This window comes from Jaculus jaculus, chromosome 2 (assembly GCF_020740685.1).
Source record: "Jaculus jaculus isolate mJacJac1 chromosome 2, mJacJac1.mat.Y.cur, whole genome shotgun sequence".
NCBI lineage: Eukaryota > Metazoa > Chordata > Mammalia > Rodentia > Dipodidae > Jaculus > Jaculus jaculus.
The window spans coordinates 158,683,605-158,708,903 of NC_059103.1; the positions used below are offsets into that span (position 1 = coordinate 158,683,605).

Below are 25,299 nucleotides of genomic sequence, written 5' to 3' on the forward strand. Positions count from 1 at the left end.
TAACAGCTAAAGTAAATGTCAGGGTTAAAGCAGTCAAGTCAAAATACTGAGAAGGAAGAAAGAAGTACTTGCAGCTGGAAATGAGACAGCCAAGCTAACCAGATAAAAGAAAGCTCAGGGCTTTGGTCAAAACAACAGTCAGTCTTAACAGGCTTCAGGTGTCTCCATAAAGACCGCCTTCCCCCTTTGTTTATATTTTGTTTATATTTTTCTTCTCCTTTGTGAAGCTTGTATGTAGGCACTGAACCCTCTCTGGCCAAGTTACTAGCACAATGAAGAATAAGACCAATTTTCTCGTTGGGAAGGAGACACATTGACTTCTTATTGTCATTGAGGATTGAGCCTGGACTTTACCTCTTTCATTGCTCAGTCAGTCACTTTAAAGAACTATGCAATTTTTCTAAGCCCAAAAGCCTTAAAAACCTGAGTCAAGGCTCCATCACTTTCAGAGACCCATGCAGTCAGAACCATACTGGCTGTGTGTGTGTGTGTGTGTGTGTTTGTAATGTAACTGCTTATGTGTTTACCACAGAGACTGACATACAGTAACTTCTAAGTGTTGATGGCATTAGCTTCTGGAAGCAGCAATCATGATGGAAGAACATCTTACCTAAAGCGAACATTGAGTGCGTAAGTCTGACTTGTGACTGGAGCCATTCACATTCCCCTTTAATAGATATGCAATTTCCTCAAAGTTATACCACTAGCTAGTTTCAGCTCACTTGTCACATCAAGCCACTGTTGCTCACACCTGTTCCAGCATTTATGTTTTAGCTGCCCCTTTAAATATCTCTCACATGGCATAGCACTTGAGGCAAAGTTCCTACTAATAGTAACAGAGGGCTGGAGAGATGGCTTAGCGGTTAAGCACTTGCCTGTGAAGCCTAAGGACCCCGGTTCGAGGCTTGGTTCCCCAGGTCCCACGTTAGCCAGATGCATAAGGGGGCGCACGCGTCTGGAGTTCGTTTGCAGAGGCTGGAAGCCCTGGTGCGCCCATTCTCTCTCTCTCCCTCTATCTGTCTTTCTCTCTGTCTGTCGCTCTCAAATAAATAAATAAAAAAAAATTAAAAAAAAAAGAGAATGTTTGTGTAGAAAAAAAAAATAGTAACAGAAACAAAATGCATCCACAGAGTCCTTCACAGTGTTTATGACACTGATAACCAAGCAAGATTATAAATATCTTAAAAATGCATTTCAACAACTGATTATAAATTATAAATATATGAATGAATTTTAAATGGCCAGAGAACAATCGTGTTGATAATTACTAATCCACATAAACCTCTGTATCTGTTTTACCAAAGAAGTCATCTTCTATAGCATCCTCTCTCAAAAAATCTCAGCTCCGCCGGGCGTGGTGGCGCACACCTTTAATCCCAGCACTTGGGAGGCAGAGGTAGGAGGATCGCTGTGAGTTCAAGGCCACCCTGAGACTCCATAGTGAATTCCAGGTCAGCCTGGGCTAGAGTGAGACCCTACCTCGAAAAACCAAAAAAAAAAAAAAAAAAAAAAAAAAAAAAAAAAAAAAATCTCAGCTCCTTAACCTCTCTTTTTATACAACTACATCATTTGATAGATGGAGAGACAAGACATTACCTATATATTCAAATCAGGGAACCAGAACCTGACTGCTTTTGTCTGTGTCACACAGCTAAAACATGCTCTGACTCACATTCTCAGGCTCGTATTTACTGTTCTAAATCCTATCTGAGGCTCTACGAGTACACGGTGTAAAATGTTTGCTGAAGAGGTTGAGGCTACTCATGGTGATATATGGCTGCATATTTGTTTGATCTCAAAGACTGATAATGAATGCCTCAGTACCCTGAGCAGATGACTCTACTTTTATAACCAGTCTTATATCTTGGAAATGACTTGTTTAGTTATTGAACATATTTATGACCATAGGTAGCATGACATATGAAAGAGAATTCCTATTACTCTCTCAAAGAAAAGAGAGGAATCAGTCAACATAAAACTTGCACGAAAAACTTCCAAGCAGCATATATTTCCTCTATCCTTGAAGAAAGAAATTAATTAAAATGTGATGAAGTGTTTCTGAAGACATTTCACGATGTTTAACAAAGCCAGGTAGAATCGAATATAGCTCAGCCAAGGTCACCATGCCTGTCTGCTTTCAGTACCCTATGACTGTGACAAACAGTGTATTTCTGGATGATTATGCCAACAATAACAGAAGTCCTATATATCAAAGATCATGAAGGGGGTTATTATTCTTCATTTCTACCTTTCAATAATATTTATACAATATTACTGAATAATTTTTGTAATAAATTTGAGTTATATAATAACAAAGTTTATGATATTTAATGTATGATTGTGAGAAAATACTGTGATAAATTTAGTATTTCAAAATAAATTAGAATGCTTCTTATACTTTGGGGATAACGTGTGTGTGTGTGTGTGTGTGTATGTGTGTGTGTGTGTGTTAAATTAACAGGTCATAGAGATGCTGAGCATGTAAGAATCTTGCCTGTGAAGCCTAAGGACCCAGGTTTGATTTCCCCAGGACCCACAAAAGTCAGGTTCACAAAGTGGTACATGCATCTGAAGTTTGCCCCTTCTCTCTATCTGCTTCTTTCTCTTTTATTCCATTAAATAAAAAATATATAAATTGGGCATAGCAGCTTACATCTTTAATCCCAGTACTCAGAAAGTTGAAGTAGGATGATTGTAGTGACCCAGAAGCAAGACGGGTTTACAAAATGAGTTCTGCTTGATTCTGACCCACAATGAGACCTTGCCTGAAAACTAAACAAAAGTAGAATAAAATACATTCTGGTTTTAATTTCCACCAGTGGAGCATAATTCTAGCAGAATAAACATAAATTGTATTTGTTTTACCACAAAATGAAAATTATGTGAGGTATATTACTCTAGTTGGCATCTACTGTATATTCCCTCGAAGCAGCCAAGCATTATATAAATGAAAAGAACAGCAAAGAAAAAGCAAATGGACTTTTATATAGCAAAACCCACTGATTCCAAAGATACAAATAGAATTAAATGGTTACTAGAATCCCAAGAATTTTCTCAAAAATATCCATCATTTTAGAAACATATTCCTTATGACATGAATGTATTAGGTGATGAAATATTTTATTGGCAATAACTTATGTGACTATTGCAGTACATTTTTTTTTTCATTCAGTTGAGAAAAGAAAAAAAATAAACATTGTGTGGAACAGATTAAATTTCCCTTCCCCTCAAATCAAATATAAATAATAGCTAACACTGTACTTTCATGCCTTTCTTAAAACATGGATAAATATTTGAGGAATTATTAATAAGCCCCTTGCTTTGTTAAATAGTGGATGTATTTGACACAGCCACAAACTCTTCAGCCTTCCCTAAGTATACCCGGAAGCTCTGCACCACGGGCTATGTAAATCCACTTGTGCACACATGTACTTGGGTCTTCCTCACTGGGTGCTAGGCAGAACAAAGTTGTAGAATATCTGCTGGGCAATGTGGAGTGAGGAGAATGGAGAAGGCAGCCCGAATCCTGAAACTGTGTCCTTTGACATTTCACATTTTAAGTTATGTCCTGTGTATTCGTCTTCCTGTGCTTGAATTATTTCACCCAACATGATGTCTTCCAGCTTTACCAATATTGTCTCAAATTATATGATTTCCTTAATTTTTTAAAGCCTTAACATTATTTATGCATAAATAAAATTCTTTATCTAATCGTATAATGATGTACATCTTAGTTGATTCTGCCTTTTACTATTTTGACAAAAGCTGCATGAATAGAGGAGTGTGGACTTCTTGAACACTGATTCCATTTCATTTGGACACATATCCAGAGGTCAGATTTCTGGATCATATGACAGTCCTACTTTCAGCTTCTTTCTTTCTTTTTATTTTTAAAGAATCCGCATAGTGTTCTCCATAACTACTGGACTGATTTACATTCCTGCCAGCAGTATATAGGGGTGCTTTCCGTTTCTTTACCTCCTGGTTTGACTCTCCAGGACCCATGTAAGCCAGATGCACAAGGGGGCGCATGCATCTGAAGTTCCTTTGCAGTGGCTCAAAGCCCTGGTACACCCATTCTCTCTGTCTTCCTCTCTTTGCCTCTCTGTCAATCTCTTTCTCTCAAATAAATAAATAATAATTTTTTTTTTAACTCTGTATTTGGACCTTTGTCCATCTTCTTGTTTTGACCAGAGGTTTGCTAGACAGTCAACCTTGCATGCTAAGCATGCCAAGCAGGAGCTCCACCAATGAATTACACTTCCCAACTCCTTTTCTGTCTATGGTTGAAGTGAGCCATTCTTTTCTTTTCTTTTCTTTCTTTCTTTTTTTTTTTTTTTTTTCAAGGTAGGGTCTCACTCTAGCCCAGGCTGACCTGAAATTCACTGTGGCTTCTCAGGGTAGCCTCAAACTCACAGTGATCCTCCTACCTCTGCCTCCCAAGTGCTGGGATTAAAGGCATGCGCCACCATGCCTAGCTTCTTTTCTTTTCTTTTTAATCACAATTGGGCATGAACAACTCTCAGAACTTCGGCAGGGAGAGCAAAAATCAAGCTGGATGAATCAAAGGGTGTGAAGGCAGAGACAGACTGGAAGAAACGATGGGGAGGAGTAAGGAGATGGCTCAGTAATTAAAGGCATTTGCTTGCAAAGGCTGCTGGTCCTAGTTCAATGACCAGTACCTATGTAAAGCCAGATGCACAAAGTAGCCACATATATGGAGTTCGTTTGCAGTGGCAAGAGGCCCTGGTGTACCCACATTCATATTCTCTCTGTCTCCTCACAAATCAGTAAGTAAAACTACAACAATTCATTTAGCCAGGATAGAGTAGCTTAAAAAAGAAGACAGTGCAGTGCATGGTGGCGCACATCTTTAATCCCAGCACTCGGGAGGCAGAGGTAGGAGGATCGCATAGAGTTTGAGGCCACCCTGAGGCTACCGAATGAATTCCAGGTCAGCCTGAGCCAGAGTGAGACCCTACCTCGAAAATTCTCTTTCTAATAAGTTTCTTGAGTTCTCCATATATTTTAGATATTAGCTTATTACACGATGTCTCCTTTGGAGACATATTCTTTTAAACTTTTAATCTAGGTTGTCTCTAGATTCTGTTTTATTTGTGTGCAGCATATGATTTAATGAAATCCTACTTGTTTATTTCTGTTTTGATTGCCTGTGCTATGTGCATTATAGCTATAGGCTCTTTACCCAGATCAATGCCATGGAGGCTTTATTTTTTCTTTTAGTATTTTTTACAGTTTTAGGGATTATGCTTAAATCTTTAGTATATTTTGAATTAATGTCTTTTATGACATAAGGCTCAAATTTAAATTTTATTCCATGAATACCCAGTTTCCTCACACAATTTATTGAAGAGATAACCATTTTTTCCATTGTGTTCTTTGGACCAACTTGTTAAAAATCAATTTGCTGACTGTAAATATTCATACTTAATTCTGGGTGTTCCATTTTCCCCTTTCTAGCATACAAACATCTGTTGTATGTTTGACTTTTTCTGACATCTATATATCACCATCAGCTACATATAACCTTTTAGTGTGTCCTTTTTACTTTTACATGGTGTTATGGATTATCTTTCTTAATCTTGAATACCCACCAACCTCACCCTGCAACAAATGTTTCTTAACAAGTTAATATGAAGTTATTTATAAAAATGGTTATGTAAGGGTAATGCCTCAAGTCCTATAGGAAAAGCTATGATACCTTTGTTTTGATAGTGATTCTTCTCAGAGCTGCTTCTGTACTGCCTAGCTAGAGCACATCCCCTACCTGCTATACTGCTTTCTTTACTACTACATCCTGTAGTTTCTGAGATCAGGAAGAGATAAGACTTGGCATCCGTCAGCATTGGTACAGTAATTCAAAAATTTTAAGAGGTCAACATTTGTATTAATTCATGAAAATATAAGTAACACAATGAGTTATATTTAAACCCCAAAGGAATAATATAAAGGCAGACTTGGTTATTCTGTAATTTAAGTCTATGAGAAGTATGACAGTATCACTTAAAATTAATCTCTTGATACAGAGAAGGTTAATAAGATCAAATTAATTACATTATTGACAACTTTCCTAAACACAGAATATTTCAATTAAGTAGTGATTATAACATTTCCAATGCTGAATAAAAAAGACACATAGAAGTTTTTTATTTATGTATTTGTTTATTTATTTTATTTATCTATTTATTTATTTATTTTGTTTTTTTGAGGTAGGGTCTCACTCTAGCTCAGGCTAACCTGGAATTCACTTTGTAGTCTCAGGGTAGCCTCGAACTCATGGCAATCCTACTACCTCTGCCTCCCAAGTGCTGGGATTAAAAGCATGCGCCCCCACACCCGGCCTTTTTATTTATTTTTTAAGTGAAGTAGCAGTATAAAAATTTTCTATTCTCCATTAAGCTAGTAGCAGGCCTTTTTAACTTGGAGTAAAGTGAAAAAAAAAATCTTTCTTTAGTATACAAAAACACCACTGCACTTCTATGGTGGGGCACTAACATTTAGTATCATTTATACTCAGTCATCCATTCATACATACATACATCTACTAGGCCCCAGTTACTATTCTCAGTAACACAGAAATCTCTATTTCTTTCATTCAGGTTTTTGTTTTGTTATTTTTATTTATTTACTTGACAGTGAGACAAAGACAGAAAGAGGGAGGGAGAGAAAGAAAGAGGGAATGGGTGCATCAGGGCCTCCAGCCACTGAAAATGAACCCCAGATGCATGCAGTACCTTGTGTATCTGGGCATCTGGCGTTATGTGGGTCCTGGGGAACTGAGCCTCAAACCAGGTCCTTAGGCTTCACAGGCAAGCACTTAACTGCTAAGCCATCTCTGGAGCCAGAACTCTCTATTTCATAAAGGGCATATTTAATTATTAGAAAATTATAAATAAGCATTTGTTATCATAATGATTTATCCAACATGAAAACAGTCAAGCATTTGAACAACATTTAACAAGGCAGAAGATGAAGAATTGTAGATAAATGATATTATCAATTGAGAATTCCACTTTTCTGTGTGGAATATAATTCATCTGGGGCCATTTCTGAAGAAATAAGTTTAAATTTTTCCACTATCCTTGTTACATTCCTATGTTCATGAAAATCTAAGACTCCTAATTTTACTTCCAAATTATTTTTCTTTTCTGAGACTTGTTTTACTTTTAATTATTTGGGAGATAGAGACAGGGAGAGAGAGAGAGAAAGAGAGAGAGAGAGAGAGAGAGAGAGAGAAGCAATGGGGGTGGTGGAGACAATGGGCATTCCAGGACCTCAGCCACTGTAAACAAACTCCAGATCATAAGCTACCTTGTGCATCTGGCTTATGTGGGTCCTGGGGAATCTATCCTGGATCCTTAGTCTTTGAGGGCAAGCACCTTACCCACTTCCTAAATTCTTAACATAGAGTTTATACACTGAAAAAGGAAAAGTAAAGCAATAAGTCAAAGGCATTCTTTCCATCAAAAATATAAATTTTGGGCTGAAGATTTGGCTTAGTTTGCAAAGTACTTGCTCAGAGAGTATAAATCCCTAGGTTTAATCCCACTCATCACACAAACTGGTTGTGGCAAGGCATATCTGCAATTGCAGCACTTACGAAGAAGAGTTTAGTGGCTGAGGAGCTAGCTCAGTGATTAAAAGGCACCTGCTTGCAGGATGTAGTACCCCAGGTTCAATTCCCCAACTACACACATAAATGCAAGCTGGAATTTCATTTACAGTGTAATGGACCCTGACATGCACACACAAACATGCAAACAGATATATGACATAATGGAAAAAAATAAAAAAGAAGATTTTAAAGCAACATTCCAAAGGCATGCTTCCAATTAAAACATGTAATTTTAGGACTGGGGGTGTATCTTAGTTGGTAGAGTGTTTGGCTAGCATGCATAAACCCCTGGGCTTAATCCAAAGCAATGCATGAACTGGGGATGGTAGAGCACAAAGGTAATCACAGCCCTTGAGAGCTGGAGGCAGGAGGATCAGAAGTTAAAGATTGTTCTTGAGTACTTAGCAAGTTCAATGCCAGCTTGGGTTATAGGAGATTCAGTCTCAAAATAAATAAATAAATAAATAAATAAATAAATAAATAAATAAATAAATGTAAGCAAGTGATAGCTGCTGAATTTTCAGTCTTTTTCAGGATTAGGGCCTCTCCATGAGGCACAACCATTGCAGAACATCACACCTCTCCTTCAAGACAAAAGCGTCTATTAAAAAAAAAAAAAAAAAACTTCAAATGATTCATTGTCATTTCTAAATTCATGAGTTAATCAAAACTAAATTATAAGCAAAATGTAGAGCACAATAATGGCCTGGAGGTTAAGTCAACTTATTTTTCTGTAAAAGCAGCACTGCTAACAATTCACAGCAGCCATGATTATCTTTAATTTTGAGCTATATTGCAACTCAAGAAGGCCAATGTACATTTTCAGAAAAATTATTACTAAGAAATTTTAAAGTGAATATGGATATAAAAAGATACCTATGGCAGCATGGTTTATATAATTATTGATATCTTAAATATGTTGTCTTTGCAAACTTGTCATTGTTATATATCAATCTTAAGAAATAAATAGTTAATCTAATATTTTTCTGTAATAGCAGGTGTATATAAGCCTTTTATCATTAACTTACATTAGAAAATGCATAATACTTTTTGAGATGCAGGGAAACATAGTGTTTCAGTACTTGAATATAAAACACAAGAAAGGAAGGTAAAGAATTGGCTCACAATAAGTTCTTGAAATTAGGTATTGCAGCAGGTATTTTTATGTCCCTTCCTCAAGAGTGGAAGGAGGAATATATAAATGTAGGTGACAATAGTTATACATGCATCACTCCATTTTTTGTAAACTCTTCTTTCTTAACATCACCATTTAATGTTGCAACAGCAATCTTAGGCAAAATTTCTAGAATGGTTATGAAAGGGTTAGGTCTTATCAACATATTTTCTCTTCTCTAGACATTGTCAGAGAAAATTATAGTGCACAGGAAGATATTTTTAGGCCAAATCATACTTTACCACAAAGACCTCTATGTTACCCTTATGTGGATGCAGCAATGCAAAGAACTGTGGTGCAGTCAACTGTTCAGAGGACTTGAAAGCAAGCGTTCATGATTGCAGAGGAGCAAGAACCACAGAAATGCACTGCTATTAAGTGGTCCATGTGTCTTCCACGCAGGCATAGAGAACTCCTCATTTGAGGGCCACATGTTCACTGAAACTGATAGTTTGAGTCCATTCTAAACTAAAATAGAAACTGATATTTTAAATGCAGAATTCCATCTTGAGCAATGAGAATCACAATAATAATGACCAAGGGTGGCTTTAGTTTAAGTACACAAGTGGAAAACTTTCATTGACCTTTTCCTCAATGTAATTATTGCGTGAGAGTTAATCCTAACCTCCCTACATCAATGGAGAAAAGAAGTGATAAATGAATACTACTTGTTTGCATGTATTACTTGGATATCCTTTTTGCTATATTCTTAGTTTGACAAGATAATCATCTGTGAGGGCAAAACTACCTGTCTGTAGTCTATGCGAAAACAAATGTGTGATGTCAGAAGTCAAGGTCAGGTAGGCTTGAACACATGCTCCCAGGGTCCTCTCTCTTAGAGAATGTGAATAGCCGTCTTTTCATCAAGTCACTATGGAACCCTCAACTTCGATACCACAGGCTTTCAAAGGTGTCCAGTATTGAAAGTTATGTTTGTGAAGATATTTTAGAATTATCGCAGGTACAATATAGCTGCTGAGACAAAACACCACAAGAAGCACCTTATTTAAGGAAATGGCTTATGCCGGGCTTAAAGTATCGAAAAAAAAATTCACCATGGAGGGGAAATCATAGTAGGAACAGACAGCTGCCCATCACTTCTCATTGATAACAAGATGGAAAGAGAGAGAGTGAGCTCCTTGTGGCAAGTGCAGTTGTGTTATAACACCCCAAGGCCCAGCCCCACATGCCTCTACCAGCACCATCTTCCAAAGCCTCCATCAGCTAGGGACTAAACATAAGGCTTAAATACAAACCCATGAGGCTATAGGGGATATTTTTTTTTTTATTCAAACTACCATAAAAATAGAAACATAAAAATACTGCCAAGAGGATACATGCTTGCTGAGGCTTAGTTTTAGATGAAACGCCACTAGGGTCATTATTTCTGGCTTGATTTGGGAAGGCAAACTCATTCCTATGGGTAAGCCACAGAAAACTAGAATGTCGGTATATATACTCTATGCTGATTCCAAAATCTGGTTGGTCCTCACTTCACCCCCCTCCAAGGCTCCACTTGCAATATGGTGACAGAAGCCTCATCCATTCTTAGAACTGAAGGCATTTAATTCATGTCACATATGTCCTCCTAATTTTGTTTCCACTCAGCATGATTCCACTCCAAAAGTCAGCAGCAGACGCTGCAAGAAAAACAAAATGATACAGTAGAAGCAAATAAAACTTAAAACAAAAACTACATCTAGGGCATGAGTCCTCAAATTTATTATGGAGTTTCACTAAATATGTGCTTTCTGCCGATGCAGGTGTTTTATATTGTTTGTGTTGTTTTATGTTCACACTTGGAAGAAGTCCCAGAGCACTGGGTCCAGCTTAGAATCATCTAGTAAGCAGGGATTTCTTGTGCTGCATGCTAATATAATGTCTGACACCTTTGTTTCATTCAGGCAACTACTCAGAAGAGATGGATGAGGACCTGTTTCCAGGTCCTGCTCCCAGGGTGCCTGTAGAAGAAAACATGATACTCAAAAGCTCAGCAGGCTAGAATTTCAATCAGAGCCAGTCACACGTGAGGCACACATCAACCAAATACAACACACAAAACAAGCACAAGAGAGCTGCAACTCAGGGTCTTACAAAAGCAAGTTTGCCACCAGAATTCTATCTTCATTTATTATGAAAATAATTATTTTTTAAAAGTTATTTACTCATAGAGAAGTCCCGCTAAAAAACCTTTAGAATAAAGGTGATGGAGTTTCTTTGGCTCCTCATAGCTGATTGCCACTCTAACCGCAAATGATTCTTAGGACTGGAGCCAGCATTTTGTTCTACCACATCGTAAACATAAATGCCCAGGCCTACCCAGGCTCATTTCCCTTTCTGGAGAGTACATCTGCCTTCCCAACTTCAAAAATATTTTATGGCAAAAATTATATAAGGACTGGAGAGTTGGATCAGTGGTTAAAATGCTTGCTTTCAAAGTCTGAGGGCCTAGTACCCACGTAAAGCCAGTTGCACAAAGTGGCACATGCATCTGGAGTTCGTTTGGAGTGGCTAGAGGCCCTGGTGTTCTTATACACACATACACACACACACACACACACACACACACACACACACACCCCAACACACACATAGACACACACATTTTCTCTCTCTCTTTCTCTCCTTGCAAACAAATAAATAAAAATAATTTAAAGATATACAAATATATAAGATATTGCTTTAGTTTAATGAAATTAAAAATAATACTGTAATGTACTGAATATAAATGCAACTGAAAAGTCACATCCAACTCTTGTGGTGAAGTTCTGAAAACTACTTAGAGATTTTTAACTCAGGACCAAATGGACACAAGAGGTTAACTTCTCTCTCTCTTTCATATCATGAAAGTCTTGACAGTGATGATGATCTTTTTGATGACAGACAAGTATGATACAGATTAGGAACAAGGTAGCCTCTTCTACTAGGTAGTTAGATAGGGGCTGGTCCCCAGAAACATGCATGGCACCTTGCCTGCTCTGGCATTGTGCATTGGATCCAGTTTTAACCAAGATGGCTCCAAGCAACATTCCTCAGCTGATCTTCTTGCTTCTTTTCAAGCTTAGCACTCTTCAGGGCTGGCCCTGACTGAATCAGCTTCTTCTTTTTTTTTTTTAAATTTTTTTGACTTTTTTATTTTTGAGAGCTACAGACCGAGAGAGAAAGAGGCAGATAGAGAGAGATATATAGAGATAGATAGAGAATGGGCGTGCCAGGGCCTCATGCCAGGGCCTCCAGCCACTGCAAACGAACTCCAGACGCATGTGCCCCCTTGGGCATCTGGCTAACGTGGGTCCTGGGGAATACAGCCTCGAACTCGGGTCCTTAGGCTTCACAGGCAAGCGCTTAACCGCTAAGCCATCTCTCCAGCCCTGAATCAGCTTCTTGAGTTCACCCATCTTTCTGTCTCACCTGAGTCTGTCAATGAGCTTTGCTCTATTTGGATAATTGATCCATATAAACGGCCTGAACCAGGCGTGTGAGCTCTCTTGTCCCTTGGCCCATTATTGACTCTTGACACATTTTGTAAGTTTTTGGCTGCTCTGACTTCAGACTTCACCTCCTACGTGAGGGAGCTATTCTAGGTCTACATTCCCATCCCCAGCCAGGCTGGGAAGGGAAAGGATTTTGTTTTGCCTGGGTGTTTTCCTGCTTTGTTTTGGGTGCTTTCCCACTTGCTACCTGTTCCAATCTCTCTTTAAGGCCTGAGCCTCCTACACCCTCTTAGTCCTCTCTGACACCCGTAAAAAGTCTTCATCAGTACAACTTTTTAAAATCAATCAACTGAGGTTGGGTCAAAGTTCCTTTTATGAAGAGCTGCCTGAGGCTGGCAATCTTCACCAGAGAAGCCAAGGAGGACATCAAGTTCAAAAGCAGATAAAACCAGCAGCAGAGATGTAAGAAATTTGAGGTGCAAAATGTCAGCCCTGAGGACTTGATGGGGGAGGAGAACTAAAAAGAGGCAAGAAAAGAATCATAACTGATGGAGACAGAGGTGCAAAAAGGGCAAGTCCCAACTTTCTAAGCCGGAGAGGCAGGTATGTGCATAACAGTGACTGATCATAAAATGGCTCTCCACTGGGACACTGACACTAACTTAGACCTCAAATGCTCTGTACAACTCACTAGCATTAGGGCCAGCAGAGGCCTGAAGGAGGAACTGAAGCAATGGTCTGGAGTAAGTGAAACATGGGATATTGTGGATATGCTGAACCTCCAAGCTCTAGAAAGCAAGGAATCTTGTGATAGTTAACTGTGCCACTTTCTCTGAATCTTGAGGTAAGATCCATACTTTGTCATCATTATGTTGCAAAGACCTCTCTACTTGGTGGCACTCAGAGATAGAAACTATGCAAAGGGTTCTTTTTTTTTTCCCTTAAGGTTTATTTTTATTTATTTTTTTTAGAGAAACAGAGAAAGGGAGAGACAGAGACAGATTGACAATGGGAAACCCAAGGCCTCTAGCTGTTGCAAATGAACTCCAGACTCATGTGCCACCATGTACATCTGGCTAACGTGGTACATGAAGAATTGAACCTTGGTCTTTAGGCTTTGTAGGCATGTGCCTTAACCACTAAGCAATCTCTCCATCCTGCAAAGGGTTCTTAGAAGTATCATCCTACCCTAGGCCAGTAACTCCTAGAAGGCATGGATCTAGTGAGTGGATAAATAGGATAGGAAGTAGTGGTTCTGGACCACTGCATTACAAAGTCAGAATTTCAATGACAGAGTATATACATGGGATGTGTGTGTGTGTGTGTGTGTGTGTGTGTGTGTGTGTGTGTGTGAAACCAGATGGAGGAATTGTGTTGACACAAAGGTGAAATTGCATCCAACCATCAAGTGTGTTTTAATATATCAATGCAAGAGATCCCAGCTAGAAAATCAATGTGAAGATTTTATCTCCGAGGTTTTTTCTGTCTTTATCAGTAAGCATTTTCTATGTCATTTTGCTGTTTTTATATTGTGAATACTAATACTCACAATAAGCCAGAATTAATGTTTTGGATCTGTTTTTATTTATATGTGCTACATCTAATGTTTACCAAGTATTCAAATATGTTTTATGTGGTGGAAACTCCTATTTCATGTCCAAATTGTTCCATATCATAATATTTTATCTATATGTAGTCACATACATGTACATGTACATGTAGATATACATAAACATATGGGCTAAATACCCAGAACACATGTTTTTGTTGTTATTGTTGCTTGTGTATATGTATGTACATAGGGAAAAATGCAGGGTATTTTTTCTTTTAATATATTTTTTCTTTTCAAATTTTTATTAACAATTTCCATGATTATAAAAACTATCCCATGGTAATACCCTCCCTCCCCCCACTTTCCCTTTTGAAATTCCATTCTTTCCATCATATCCCTTCCCCATCTCAATCAGTCTCTCTTTTATTTTGATGTCATGATTATTTTCCTCCTATTATGATGGTCTTGGGATGGTAGTGTCAGGCATTGTGAGGTCTTGGATATCCAGGCCATTTTGTGTCTGGGGTGAGCACGTTGTAAGGAGTCCTACCCTTCCTTTGGCTCTTACATTCTTTCTGCCACCTCTTCCACAATAGACCCTGAGCCTTGGAAGATGTGATAGAAATATTGCAGTACTGAGAAATCCTGTCACTTCTTTCCAGCACCATAATGCCTTCTTTGTCCTCCCAAGGTCACTGCCATTTGGAAAGAGAAGATTCTGGTGCCATAGTTGGTGCAGCACACACAAACAGCCACATACTTGCTCAATATTGGCTGTATGTACTCTCTGCCCTGGTCTTCAATGGCTGGGTCTGGTAGCTGCACCTCTTCATTGTTGAGCACACCCAGAAGCTGGGCAACAAGGACATCCTTAGAGAGTGCCTGGTTCATTCCACTGCCTCCATGAAGAGCTGCTTGCCAAAGCACAGCTTCCTCCAGGGTGTCTCCAGCAGTGCATTGCTTAGTCCATAGGTCCCTGGTGTCAGGATGATGGGCTCAGACTCCCCTCGGTTTCCATAGTAGCAAACAATGTCTCCTTTTGCTGTGCTCAGGTCAGCTGCTATGAGGTTAAAGCCGTTATACAGATGACCCTCTGTGGAGACCTTCAGGTAGGACAAGCTGTCTATGTCAGCGGTCAGAAAGTGGGTTACAAGTTCACATCTGCCATGGGCATCCTTGTCCTGCTGGGGCTGTAGGTAGTTAGTGAGCACCCTTAGCTTCCCACGTGTGCTGATGCCCAGCCATGTGCCTCCTTCCTTGCCTTCTTCCATGTCGAGCCGACTGAGGATCTCATTGTTGTTCCCCCAGAAGTCTGCTAACTTGGATGGTCTGTGATAGAATTCATCTCTTTTGGCTGCCAGGATGAGCCTGTATGCATTTTTGGAAACAGGACGAGGATCAAACTTAAAGAAGATGATGCACATGGGTTGCAAGGGGTGTCTTTGCTCCAAGGTCAGGAGATCACCCGCTCAGCAGGTGATTTCCGCGGGCTGTGCCAGCGCACAGCAGCAGCAGCAGACCCAGGCCCCGCCCCGCCCAACCCCACCCCGCCCCCAAATGCAGGTTTTCATGTGCTTTTGTGTGCATATGCTTACATGTGTCACCCAAGACTTCAGAGCAAATTCTAGGTCAGACAAGGCTAGCACAAGACCCTACCTCAAAAAGGCAAATGCCCCCCAAAACATAGAAAAGAAAATATGAAAAATTTAGTTAAAGAAAACTCTCTACAACTTAGTTGTTTAACAAAATCACCAACAAAACAACATACATAAAATTTACAACAAAACACGCACACACACACACACACAAACTGGTCAATCACAATTATATTCCATCTTTTGAAATCCATATTAAACACACTGAAGAGGGTCATTAACAAGCCCTTAAAAGTTTCTAAAGAAACTTTACTCTCTTTACTTTACTCTCTGTTATTTATTGGTGTAACTTTGGTATCCCATGGTTTTTGCTAGTTTATTGTAGTTACAAATATTTCCTATAGTGCATTATACAATAAGAAATATATGTTTCCAGATCTAAAAGGTTAAGATTAGAAGAAACATTAATTAAAATTAGATTTGTGGTACTTCCGGTTAAGATGGCGGTGTAGGTACAATGCCAAAGCAGCCTGGGGGGGGGGGGGTGGAACACCAGCAAAATACACACTTTTACTAAAAACTGAGGTGTATAGGAAATTGAGAAGTAGGAGAGATCCAGAGCATCCAGGCCTGCATGGGCTGGCAGAAGCTGCTCCGGCAGATCCGTGGACCACAGTGGTGGCACAGCCAGCTGCCAGACTCACCTTGAGCTACCGGAAAAGCCAGGTGAGGGGAGTTTCCACTCACATGGGAGCTCACCACAAACTCAAGAAACATGAAGGGAGAAGGGTAGTGAACAATGGAGGAGCAGATCACAAGGCAGAACATGTGGAACAGCGAGAGAACTAGAGCAGCATCAGCAGCCTCCCCTCCCCCACTGCTACAGCCCAGCTCCCACTAACAGAGCAGCGATCTGGGGACCCTGCCACACCTACTTGAACTGACAGCGGAACCCAAGCAGGAACAGAGGTAACTGGGATTACACCAGCAAAGGGTCTCACCTGGTCACAAGCTGACTTGGAACCCTCAACAGACCAGAAATCTTAACGTCATTGTTGTCAGGATTAAGGGAGTGGGTGAGGCACCACACAGTCTAACAGACAAACAGAGGATCTGGTGTCATAATAACTACTCTTGAATAAATACTCTGAGCTGTTTTTCATTGAAAGAGTACATTGTTTAGTTAAATTTTAGAACTATCTGTATTTGGTTCCACTAAGCCTACTGGAATACTCTCAGAGCAGGCAAACCCAACACCTAGGTTCACTTTTGTAGATATTCTGAGAGTCTTGAGAGCCACAGCTAATGCCTTAAGCTTCTACCCTGAAGTTATATAATATCAGATTGATTGATACATCTAACAATACCCAGATAATTAGAAAATCCAATCATTAAAAAACCCAGGATGCAAAAATATATACATTATAACAAAAGAAACACCAAAAATCAAAACAATATAAATCTACCAAAAAACATAAATGCATCAGAAATGACCTCCAGTGAGAACAAGTTAGAGGAAATGCCTGAGAAAGAGTACAAAAGAATGAATATAAATATGTTCAAAGAAGAAATCAAAAGAATGAAAGAGGAAATGAAAGGAATAAAAAAAAAACAGAACACCAATTTAATGAAATAAAGAGGTCAATACTAGACATAAATAAGGAAATAGAAATAATAAAGAAAAATCAGTCAGAATTACTAGCAATGGAGAACACAGTTAATGAAATTAAAAAAAAAAAAAAAAAAAAAAACTCTGTAGAAAATCTTACCAGTAGAATGGATGAAGGAGATGACAGAATATCTAAGCTAGAAGACCAGGTGGAAGATCTAATACAGTCCAATAAAGAGAAACATAAACTAATAGAAAAGTATGAGTGGGAATTTCAAGATATTCGGGACACTATGAAAAGATCAAACATAAGAATTCTGGGCATAGTAGAAGAGAAGAATTTCACTCCAAAGGCATAGTAGGCATCTTCAACAAAATCATAGAAGAAAACTTCCCCAAATTGGGAAAGAGGTACTAATACAGATACAGGAATCCTTTAGAACACCAAACAGACAAAATCTGGAAAGAACCTCTCCTCGCCATATTATAATCAAAACTATGAAACACACAATCCAAAGAAAAAATATTGAAAGCAGTCAGAGAGAAAAATCAAGTTACTTACAAAGGCAAGCCCATCAGGATTACAGCAGATTACTCAACACAAACTTTGAAAGCCAGAAGGGCTTGGAATGATGTATTTCAAGCCCTGAAAGACAACAACTGTCAACCAAGGTTACTTTATCCTGAAAAGCTATCCATTCAAATACACAGAGGAATAAGAACATTCCACAACAAAAGCAAACAAAAGGCACATTTGAAGACAAAACCAGCTTTACAGAACATACTTAAAAGAATCCTCCATGCTGAAGATAAAGAAAAGCACACATATAAGGCAACGGGAAAAAACAAACAATACTCAAATACAACTTAGCACAAGAGAGCAAAGGTAAAACTGGAAGAACTACAAAAAAAAATATATATATATATGGCTAAAATAAATACACATATTTCAATATTATATCTTAATATCAATGACCTCAATGCCCGAAACAAAAGGGACAGGTTTGCAGACGGGGTTAAAAAGCAGGATCCTTCAATTTGTTGCCTCCATGAAACCCACCTTTCTGCAAAGGATGGACACTATCTTAGGGTGAAAGGGTGGAAAACGATGTTTCAAGCAAATGGACCTAGAAAACAAGGAGGGGTTGCTATTATCTGATAAGGTAGACTTCAGTCCAACATTAGTTAAGAAAGATAAGGAAGGCCACTTTATAATGATTAAAGGCACCTTCCAAGAGGAGGACATTACAATCCTAAATATTTACGCATCTAACATGGGGGCCCCCAAATTCATCAAACAAACACTATTAGAACTAATGTCACAGATAACACCAAACACAGTGGTAGTGGGCCACTTTAACACCCACTCTCATCAATTGACAGGTCATCCCAGGAAAAAACAAACAGAGAGGCATCTGGACTAAATGAGGTCATAAAAGGAATGGACATGACAGATATCTAGAGGACATTTCATCCAAATGCTGCAGAATACACATTCTATTTCAACAGCATTAGGAACATTCTCTAAAATACACCATATATTAGGACACAAAGCAAATCTTAAGAAATACAGGAAAATTGAAATAATTCCTTGCATTCTATCTGACCACAATAGAATCAAATTACAAATCAAAAGCAAGAAAAGCTATAGAGCATACACACCATCATGGAAATTAAACAACACACTACTAAATGATGAATGAGTCAATGAATAAATCAAGAAGGAAATCAAAGCATTTATAGAGTCAAACAATAATGAGAACACAACATACCAAAATCTCTGGGACACAATAAAGGCAGTTATAAGAGATAAATTTATAGATTTAATTGCCTATATTAAGAAATTAGAAAGGTTGCAAGTAAATGACCTAATGCTTCACCTTAAAGTCTTAGAAAAAGAGGAATAAGGAAAACCAAAAATCAGTAGATGGGAAGAAATAATAAAGATTAAGGCAGTAATTAATGAAATAGAAACCAAACCAAACAAACAAACAAACAAAATCAATGAAACAAAGATTTGGTTCTTTGAAAGGATAAACAAGATTGATAAACCCTTAGCAAATCTGACCAAAAGAAAGAGAGAAGAGACACGAATAAATAAAATTAGAGGTGAAAAAGGTAACATCACAAAAGATGCCAGAGAAATTCAAAAAATCATAGGGACATAGTATAAAAGCATATACTCCACAAAGTATGAAAATCTGAAAGTAATGGGTGATTTGCTAGATTTATATGACCTACCTAAATTAAATCAAGATGAGATTAATCAGTAAAATGGACCTATATCAAACATGGAGTTCCAAGCAGTTATCAAAAATCTCCCAACTAAAATAAGTCCAGGCCCAGATGGACTCGCTGCTGAATTTTACCACCTTCAGGGAAGAACTAACACCATTGCTTCTTCAGCTTTTCCATAAAAGAGAAAAAGAAGGAATCCTACAAAACTCCTTCTATGAATCCAGGATCACCCTGATACCTAAACACGGCAAAGATAGAACAAAAAAAGAAAATTACAGACCAATCTACATCCTGAACATAGATGCAAAAATTCTCAACAAAATTTTGGCAAACAGAATACAAGAATATATGAGAAATATCATTCACCCTGACCAAGTGGGCTTTATTTTAGAGATTCAAGGATCGTTCATTATACACAAATTGATAAATGTAATACATTATACAAAAGGACTAAAGGACAAAAATCACATGCTCATCTCATTAGATGCAGAGAAGGCATTTGACAAAATCCAAAAAAAAGCCAAGCACCGCATGTTCACTTTCACATGTGGATCCTAGCTACAGATGATTGGGCTTCTGTGGGAGAAGGTAAAAAACCTAGTAACAGAGGCCAGTAAGTTAAAAAAGCAGATATAAAGGGAAACGAAAGAGAGGAGGATACTTAATAGGTTGATATTGTATATATGTAAATAGAAGAATATATTAACGGGGTTGAAAAGGCTCAAAGTGAGGACAGGGGAAGAGATAGAGTAATGGAAAGGTGGAGGGAGGGCTCATCAAAATCTAAGAGGATAAAAATAAATCATATGGAATCCTCCAATTTGGGACAATGGAACACTCAGGAGCCATAGATCATTGCTAGAAAATTTTCAGTGCCAGGGATGGGATACCTTTCGGTGAGTTGTCAGCCAGGGAGGTCCCTGATGCCCCCAAAACATTATAGGCCATTGTCGAGACCCTTGGTTTCCCACCAGGAATAGATGGTAAGAACCTATTTCTGGAGACTCCACATACTTGGGCTGCAAAACCACTGAGAAATCCTGCTAGAAATTAGCTGATAAGCTCCTCTATGTAGACCAGCTAACAGAAAGCTGGAAGAAGCCATTATACATGTAGTTCAATGGGAGAAAGAGATACCACCAATGAAGATACTCAACAGTGGATACTGAACCCTTGTAATTGGCCATTCAGGCCAAATGAGACAATGGGTGCAATAGTGGCACATCTATTATGATGGAAACCAACTGCCCTCCAACTGGACTGGAGACCCACTCCATGGGAGGGAGTACATCCCTGATACTGCAAACTTAAAACAGGTGTAGTTATTAGCCCTAGAGGTGTAACATCTGCTGATGTCTGGATAAATGTATATACTATGCTTATCAAACTGCCCGGTAAACACTTCTCTTAATGTTCATACCCTTATATTAATGCTACTCTCACTTTGGGTAGAGAACCTTCTCTTTTCAGATGGCAGTTACCTTGGGATGACTCAGAAAGTATCATAGTGCTGGAAAGGAGTGAATGGAGTACTGAGTAAAATCTCAATCACACTTGGTTCAGGGTCTAATGTGGAAGAGGTGGCAGAAATAATGTAAGAGCCAAAGGAAGGGTAGGACTCCTTACAACTTGCTCCTCCAAACATAAAATGGCCTGGATATCCATGACCTCATAGTGTCTGACACTACCTACATCATAAGAGGAGGAAAAAATCATGACAACAAAATAAAAGATAGACGGATTGAGATGGGGAGGGGTATGATGATGGAGAATGGAATTTCAAAGGGGAAAGTGGGGGGAGGGAGGGTATTACCATAGGATATTCTTTATAATCATGGGAAATGTTAATAAAAATTGAAAAACAAAATAAGCCAGGAGTGGTTACACACGCCTTTAATCCCAGCACTTGGGAGGCAGATGTAGGAGGATCTCTGTGAGTTCCAGGCCACCCTGAGACTCCATAGTGAATTCCAGGTCAGCCTGGGCTAGAGTGAGACCCTACCTCAAAAAACAAAAACAAACAAACAACAACAAAAAAAAAAATTGAAAAAAAAATTAAAATTAGAATTGTAATAAAATATCAGAAAAGGAAGATTTTTTGGTTCATAACAGAAAAAAGGAAGCATTTAATTAAAATTTAATATGATACATTGAATTTAAACTGTTTCTAATAAGGTTTTCTAAATTTTATATTGTTTTCAAACTTGTATTCATTTATTTGTATGCATTTGTATATGTATACATGTGCACATGAGGGGTGAGCTTATGCCATGATAAGATTGTGGTCAGAAGACAACCTCAAGGTGTCTGTCGAGATGGGGACACAATGCAGAAAATCAATGACAGTCTTGATGCCCCATGACCTTCAGCTTCTTTTGGCTCCAACTACCATCATTGTAGGTACATTGAGATCACAGATGCATGTGCTACTTTTCAGCTGGCTTTGGGCTATGCCTCTGAGGATAAAATTCAGGTCTTCAGGTTTTGTAAACAAGTGTACTTAATAGCTAACCCATCACCCCAGCCTGATTTTCAGAATTATAAGTTGTACTACCCAAATATTTAAGTATATATTGAGAAATATTATGAAAAGTAAATCAACTTAACATTCTCCTAAGGACACCCATCCTTTTAACTTTATCTATAACTAACTGTTAATATCACAAAAATTGAAATTAAATATGATTATTCAAATAAGACAACTTGATTTATCTGACTCAAATGTATTTGAAAAAAATCTAATATTCATTTAGCAATATATGCTATAAAGCCATAGTAATAAAAACAGCATGGAACTGGCACAAAAACAGTCATATAGAGCAATGGTATAAAATAGAATATTGAGGTATAAATTCTAGTAACTACAGCTACCTGATCTTTGACAAATGGACCAAATGCAATAAATAGAGAAAAGACAGAATCTTTAACATATGGTGATGAAGAAACTGGATAGCCACATTGAAAAGAGTGAATCTGGACACTCTTCTCTAATATTACACACACACACACACACACACACACATACCAACTCCAAATGGATCAAAGACCTCAATATAAAACCTGAAACTCTGAAATTGTTAGGAAAAAAAAAAGTAGAATACTCCAAGAGATAGTTGTAGGGAAAGATATTCTCAGTAAGACCATAGTAGTCTAAGAAATAAGACAAGCTTTCAACCTTGGGACCTCATGAAACTGAAAAGCAAGCCATCAACAGAGCAAATAGATAACCCACTGAATGGGAGAATATCATTGCCTGCTGTATATCTAACAGAAGATTATTCTCAAGAATCTACAAAGAACTCAAAATCTAAACAATAAAAATCAAGCATGCCTTTCAAAAAATGGGGCAGGGAATCTAACAGATAATTTTCAAAGGAAGAAATACAAATGGCCAATAAATTCCTAAAGAAATATTTAACATCTTTAATCATAGAAAACACAACGTAAAATGACTTTGAAATTTCATCTCTCTCCAGTCAGATCATCTAATCATTAAAAAAATCAAGTAACCAGCTGGAGAGATGGCTTAGTGGTTAAGTGCTTGCCTTTGAAGCCTAAAGACTGTGGTTCAAGGCCCAATTGCCTAGGACACACGTTAGCCAGAAGCACAAGGGAGAGCAGGCGTCTGGAGTTCATTTGCAGTGGCTGGAGACCCTGGTGCACCCATTCTCTCTCTCTCTCTCTCTCTCTCTCTCTACCTGCCTTTCTCCCTATGTTTGTCACTCTCAAATAAATGAATTTAAAAAAATGAACAAATTTTTTTTTTAAATCATATTACAACAAATTTGGGGATATGGGGAAAGAGAAACACCTGTTCATTGTTGGTGGAAGTGAAATCTTGTACAACCATTATGAAAATCAATATGGAGACACCTCAAAAAGATTAAAGTAGACTTAACATTTGATACAGCTATACCTCTCCTGGACATATACCTTTCAAGACTATACTCTACTATAGAGACACTTGCTCAGTTACTTTTGTTGCCGCTCTATTCATAACAGCTAGGAACTGGAATTAGGCCAGATGCCCATCAACAGAGGAAAGGAAGTCAGAAGGCAAAAGGCTCCCACCTAGCTAATCCTCATAGCATGCAAAAGCACTATGAAGCTGTTGGAAGTTACCAACAACTTCAATAAGCAAGAGATCCTACAAGTTACAAAGTCAGCCAGCCAGAAGTGAAATACAAATCTCTGTAATAGTGGCACTCAGTTTATATAGGTAATCAATTTTTCTCAGTGGACATGAGACCAACCCAGTGGGACAGAACTCCTGCCTTTTACTGAGATCCACGTCAGGATCCCATGAATGTGAAACTCACAGACTCCAGAGAGAACCTTCACTACTATTTGGCTAAGAAGAGCAGGCACACACATCAAAAAGTGTCTCAAATAACTATGCTTATACTCTTTAACCCAAGCTGTTTTCACTCCTGTTTGAACAATCTGTTTTATTTTATATATGGCAGAGAATACTGGGGAGATCCAAAATTCATCAATATGACAATATGATAAGACAAGATAGCCTATTGCTTTCCAAGAGACAGGTCATCTGCCAGAGCCCAGGAGACATTGCAAAGGAAGAAGCTCTGACTTCTAGCCTGACAACTACCCACCTCCAAAGAGATGGCAACAGACACTGTGATAACTTAAAACTCATCAAAGCAGAAATCCACAGGCTACAGAGAACTGAACACTAAATCAGACTTCTAAAATGTCTGCCAAAGCTCAGGGACATTGTGAAATTAGGAGCTGAAAGATCCTAACAGTCACAGAATAGGCTTAGCCAGAGGCGTGGTCCCCTCCCCAAAAAGGAGTCTGACTGACAACTCCAGGAGCCTACAGTGAATACCAATAAACACTCTAAGGAGTGTCCTCAATAGAATTGGGGTGGGGAAGAGAGAATATGAGTATAACCTTTTAAAATATAAAGTTTAATTAAAGACATTAAACACTAATGTTGATTATTGCAAAAAATAAATTAATAAAAATAGAGTAATGGACAATATGGAGGTGCAAGGTTTTAGTCCCAGCCCTCAGGAGGATGAGGTAGAAAGATCACCAGGAGTTCAAGGCCAGCTTGGGCCTACAGAGTGAGTTTGTGGTCAACATGACATAGAGTGAGACCTTGCCTTAAAGAAGAAAAAGAAAGGAGAAAAGAAAACAAACACACACACACACACACACACCCCTTATAATTTATAGTTACAAAATAGAACTTCTCCTATATCCAGTGATATGTATAGATCACTAATAAGAGGGTGAATTTGAACCATTATAGAATTTTCAATTCTAAGATGAACTTTCTTTTATGTTAAGGAGTAAATTAGACTAGATATACTCATCAAAATGAAAAGCAATATATAAAATTTTCCCAAGGATTGACAAAAGAGAAGTGTGAATTGTTTAAATTTTTCTATGCATGCAAAAAAAAAAAAAAACTCCTAAGTCATAAGCACCAATAGAGACATATTGTAGGAGTCTAATTTTTCCACTGATACATCATATGGCTTAAGGAGTCCTTTTTGGAAAGCGGTAGAGTCCACTCATTTATATCTCAATTTCTGCAGTCATGGCTTCAGGGAACTTTTCTGAAGATACTGCCTTCATTTTCTCCAACTTTATCTTTTCATTTATCTAGAGGTCATTCTTATCACTCTTGGTTGAACCTCAAGGTTGTCTCAGCTTATCTTTGTAATGTCTCTGCACCTGATGTCCCTGATCTTATTAAAACAGCTCATGTCCTGTTTTCACCCTGTGATTTTTTCTAGCAAAAATTTAACTCCTTTATTCTGCCATGTATTGACAGCATATTTCAAACCAAGTTTATAATCAATAATGTTCTCATTACTTAAAGAAAATGCTTCCAGTGTTTTAACTCATCAATAAAGACAATATTTTCATCTATTAAAAACAATTTTAATTTGGTTTTAACCTGTATCAAACTAGAGAAATACATGAATGAGGTAATATACTTTTTCTCCAAAATTCAAAATCAAATGGCAAAATATAATTTACATAACAATCTTCAATGTTATCAAAATATATGATCATATGACCTAAT

The 25,299-nt window shown here is 38.1% G+C and overlaps 1 protein-coding gene and 1 pseudogene across 2 annotated transcripts in view; both read right to left on the reverse strand.

Moving 5' to 3' along the window:
• Positions 1-25,299, reverse strand: part of Mmp16 (matrix metallopeptidase 16) — a 306,078-nt gene that overhangs the window by 204,813 nt on the left and 75,966 nt on the right. The window lies entirely within an intron of this gene.
• LOC123458562 lies at positions 10,604-15,259 on the reverse strand (annotated as a pseudogene).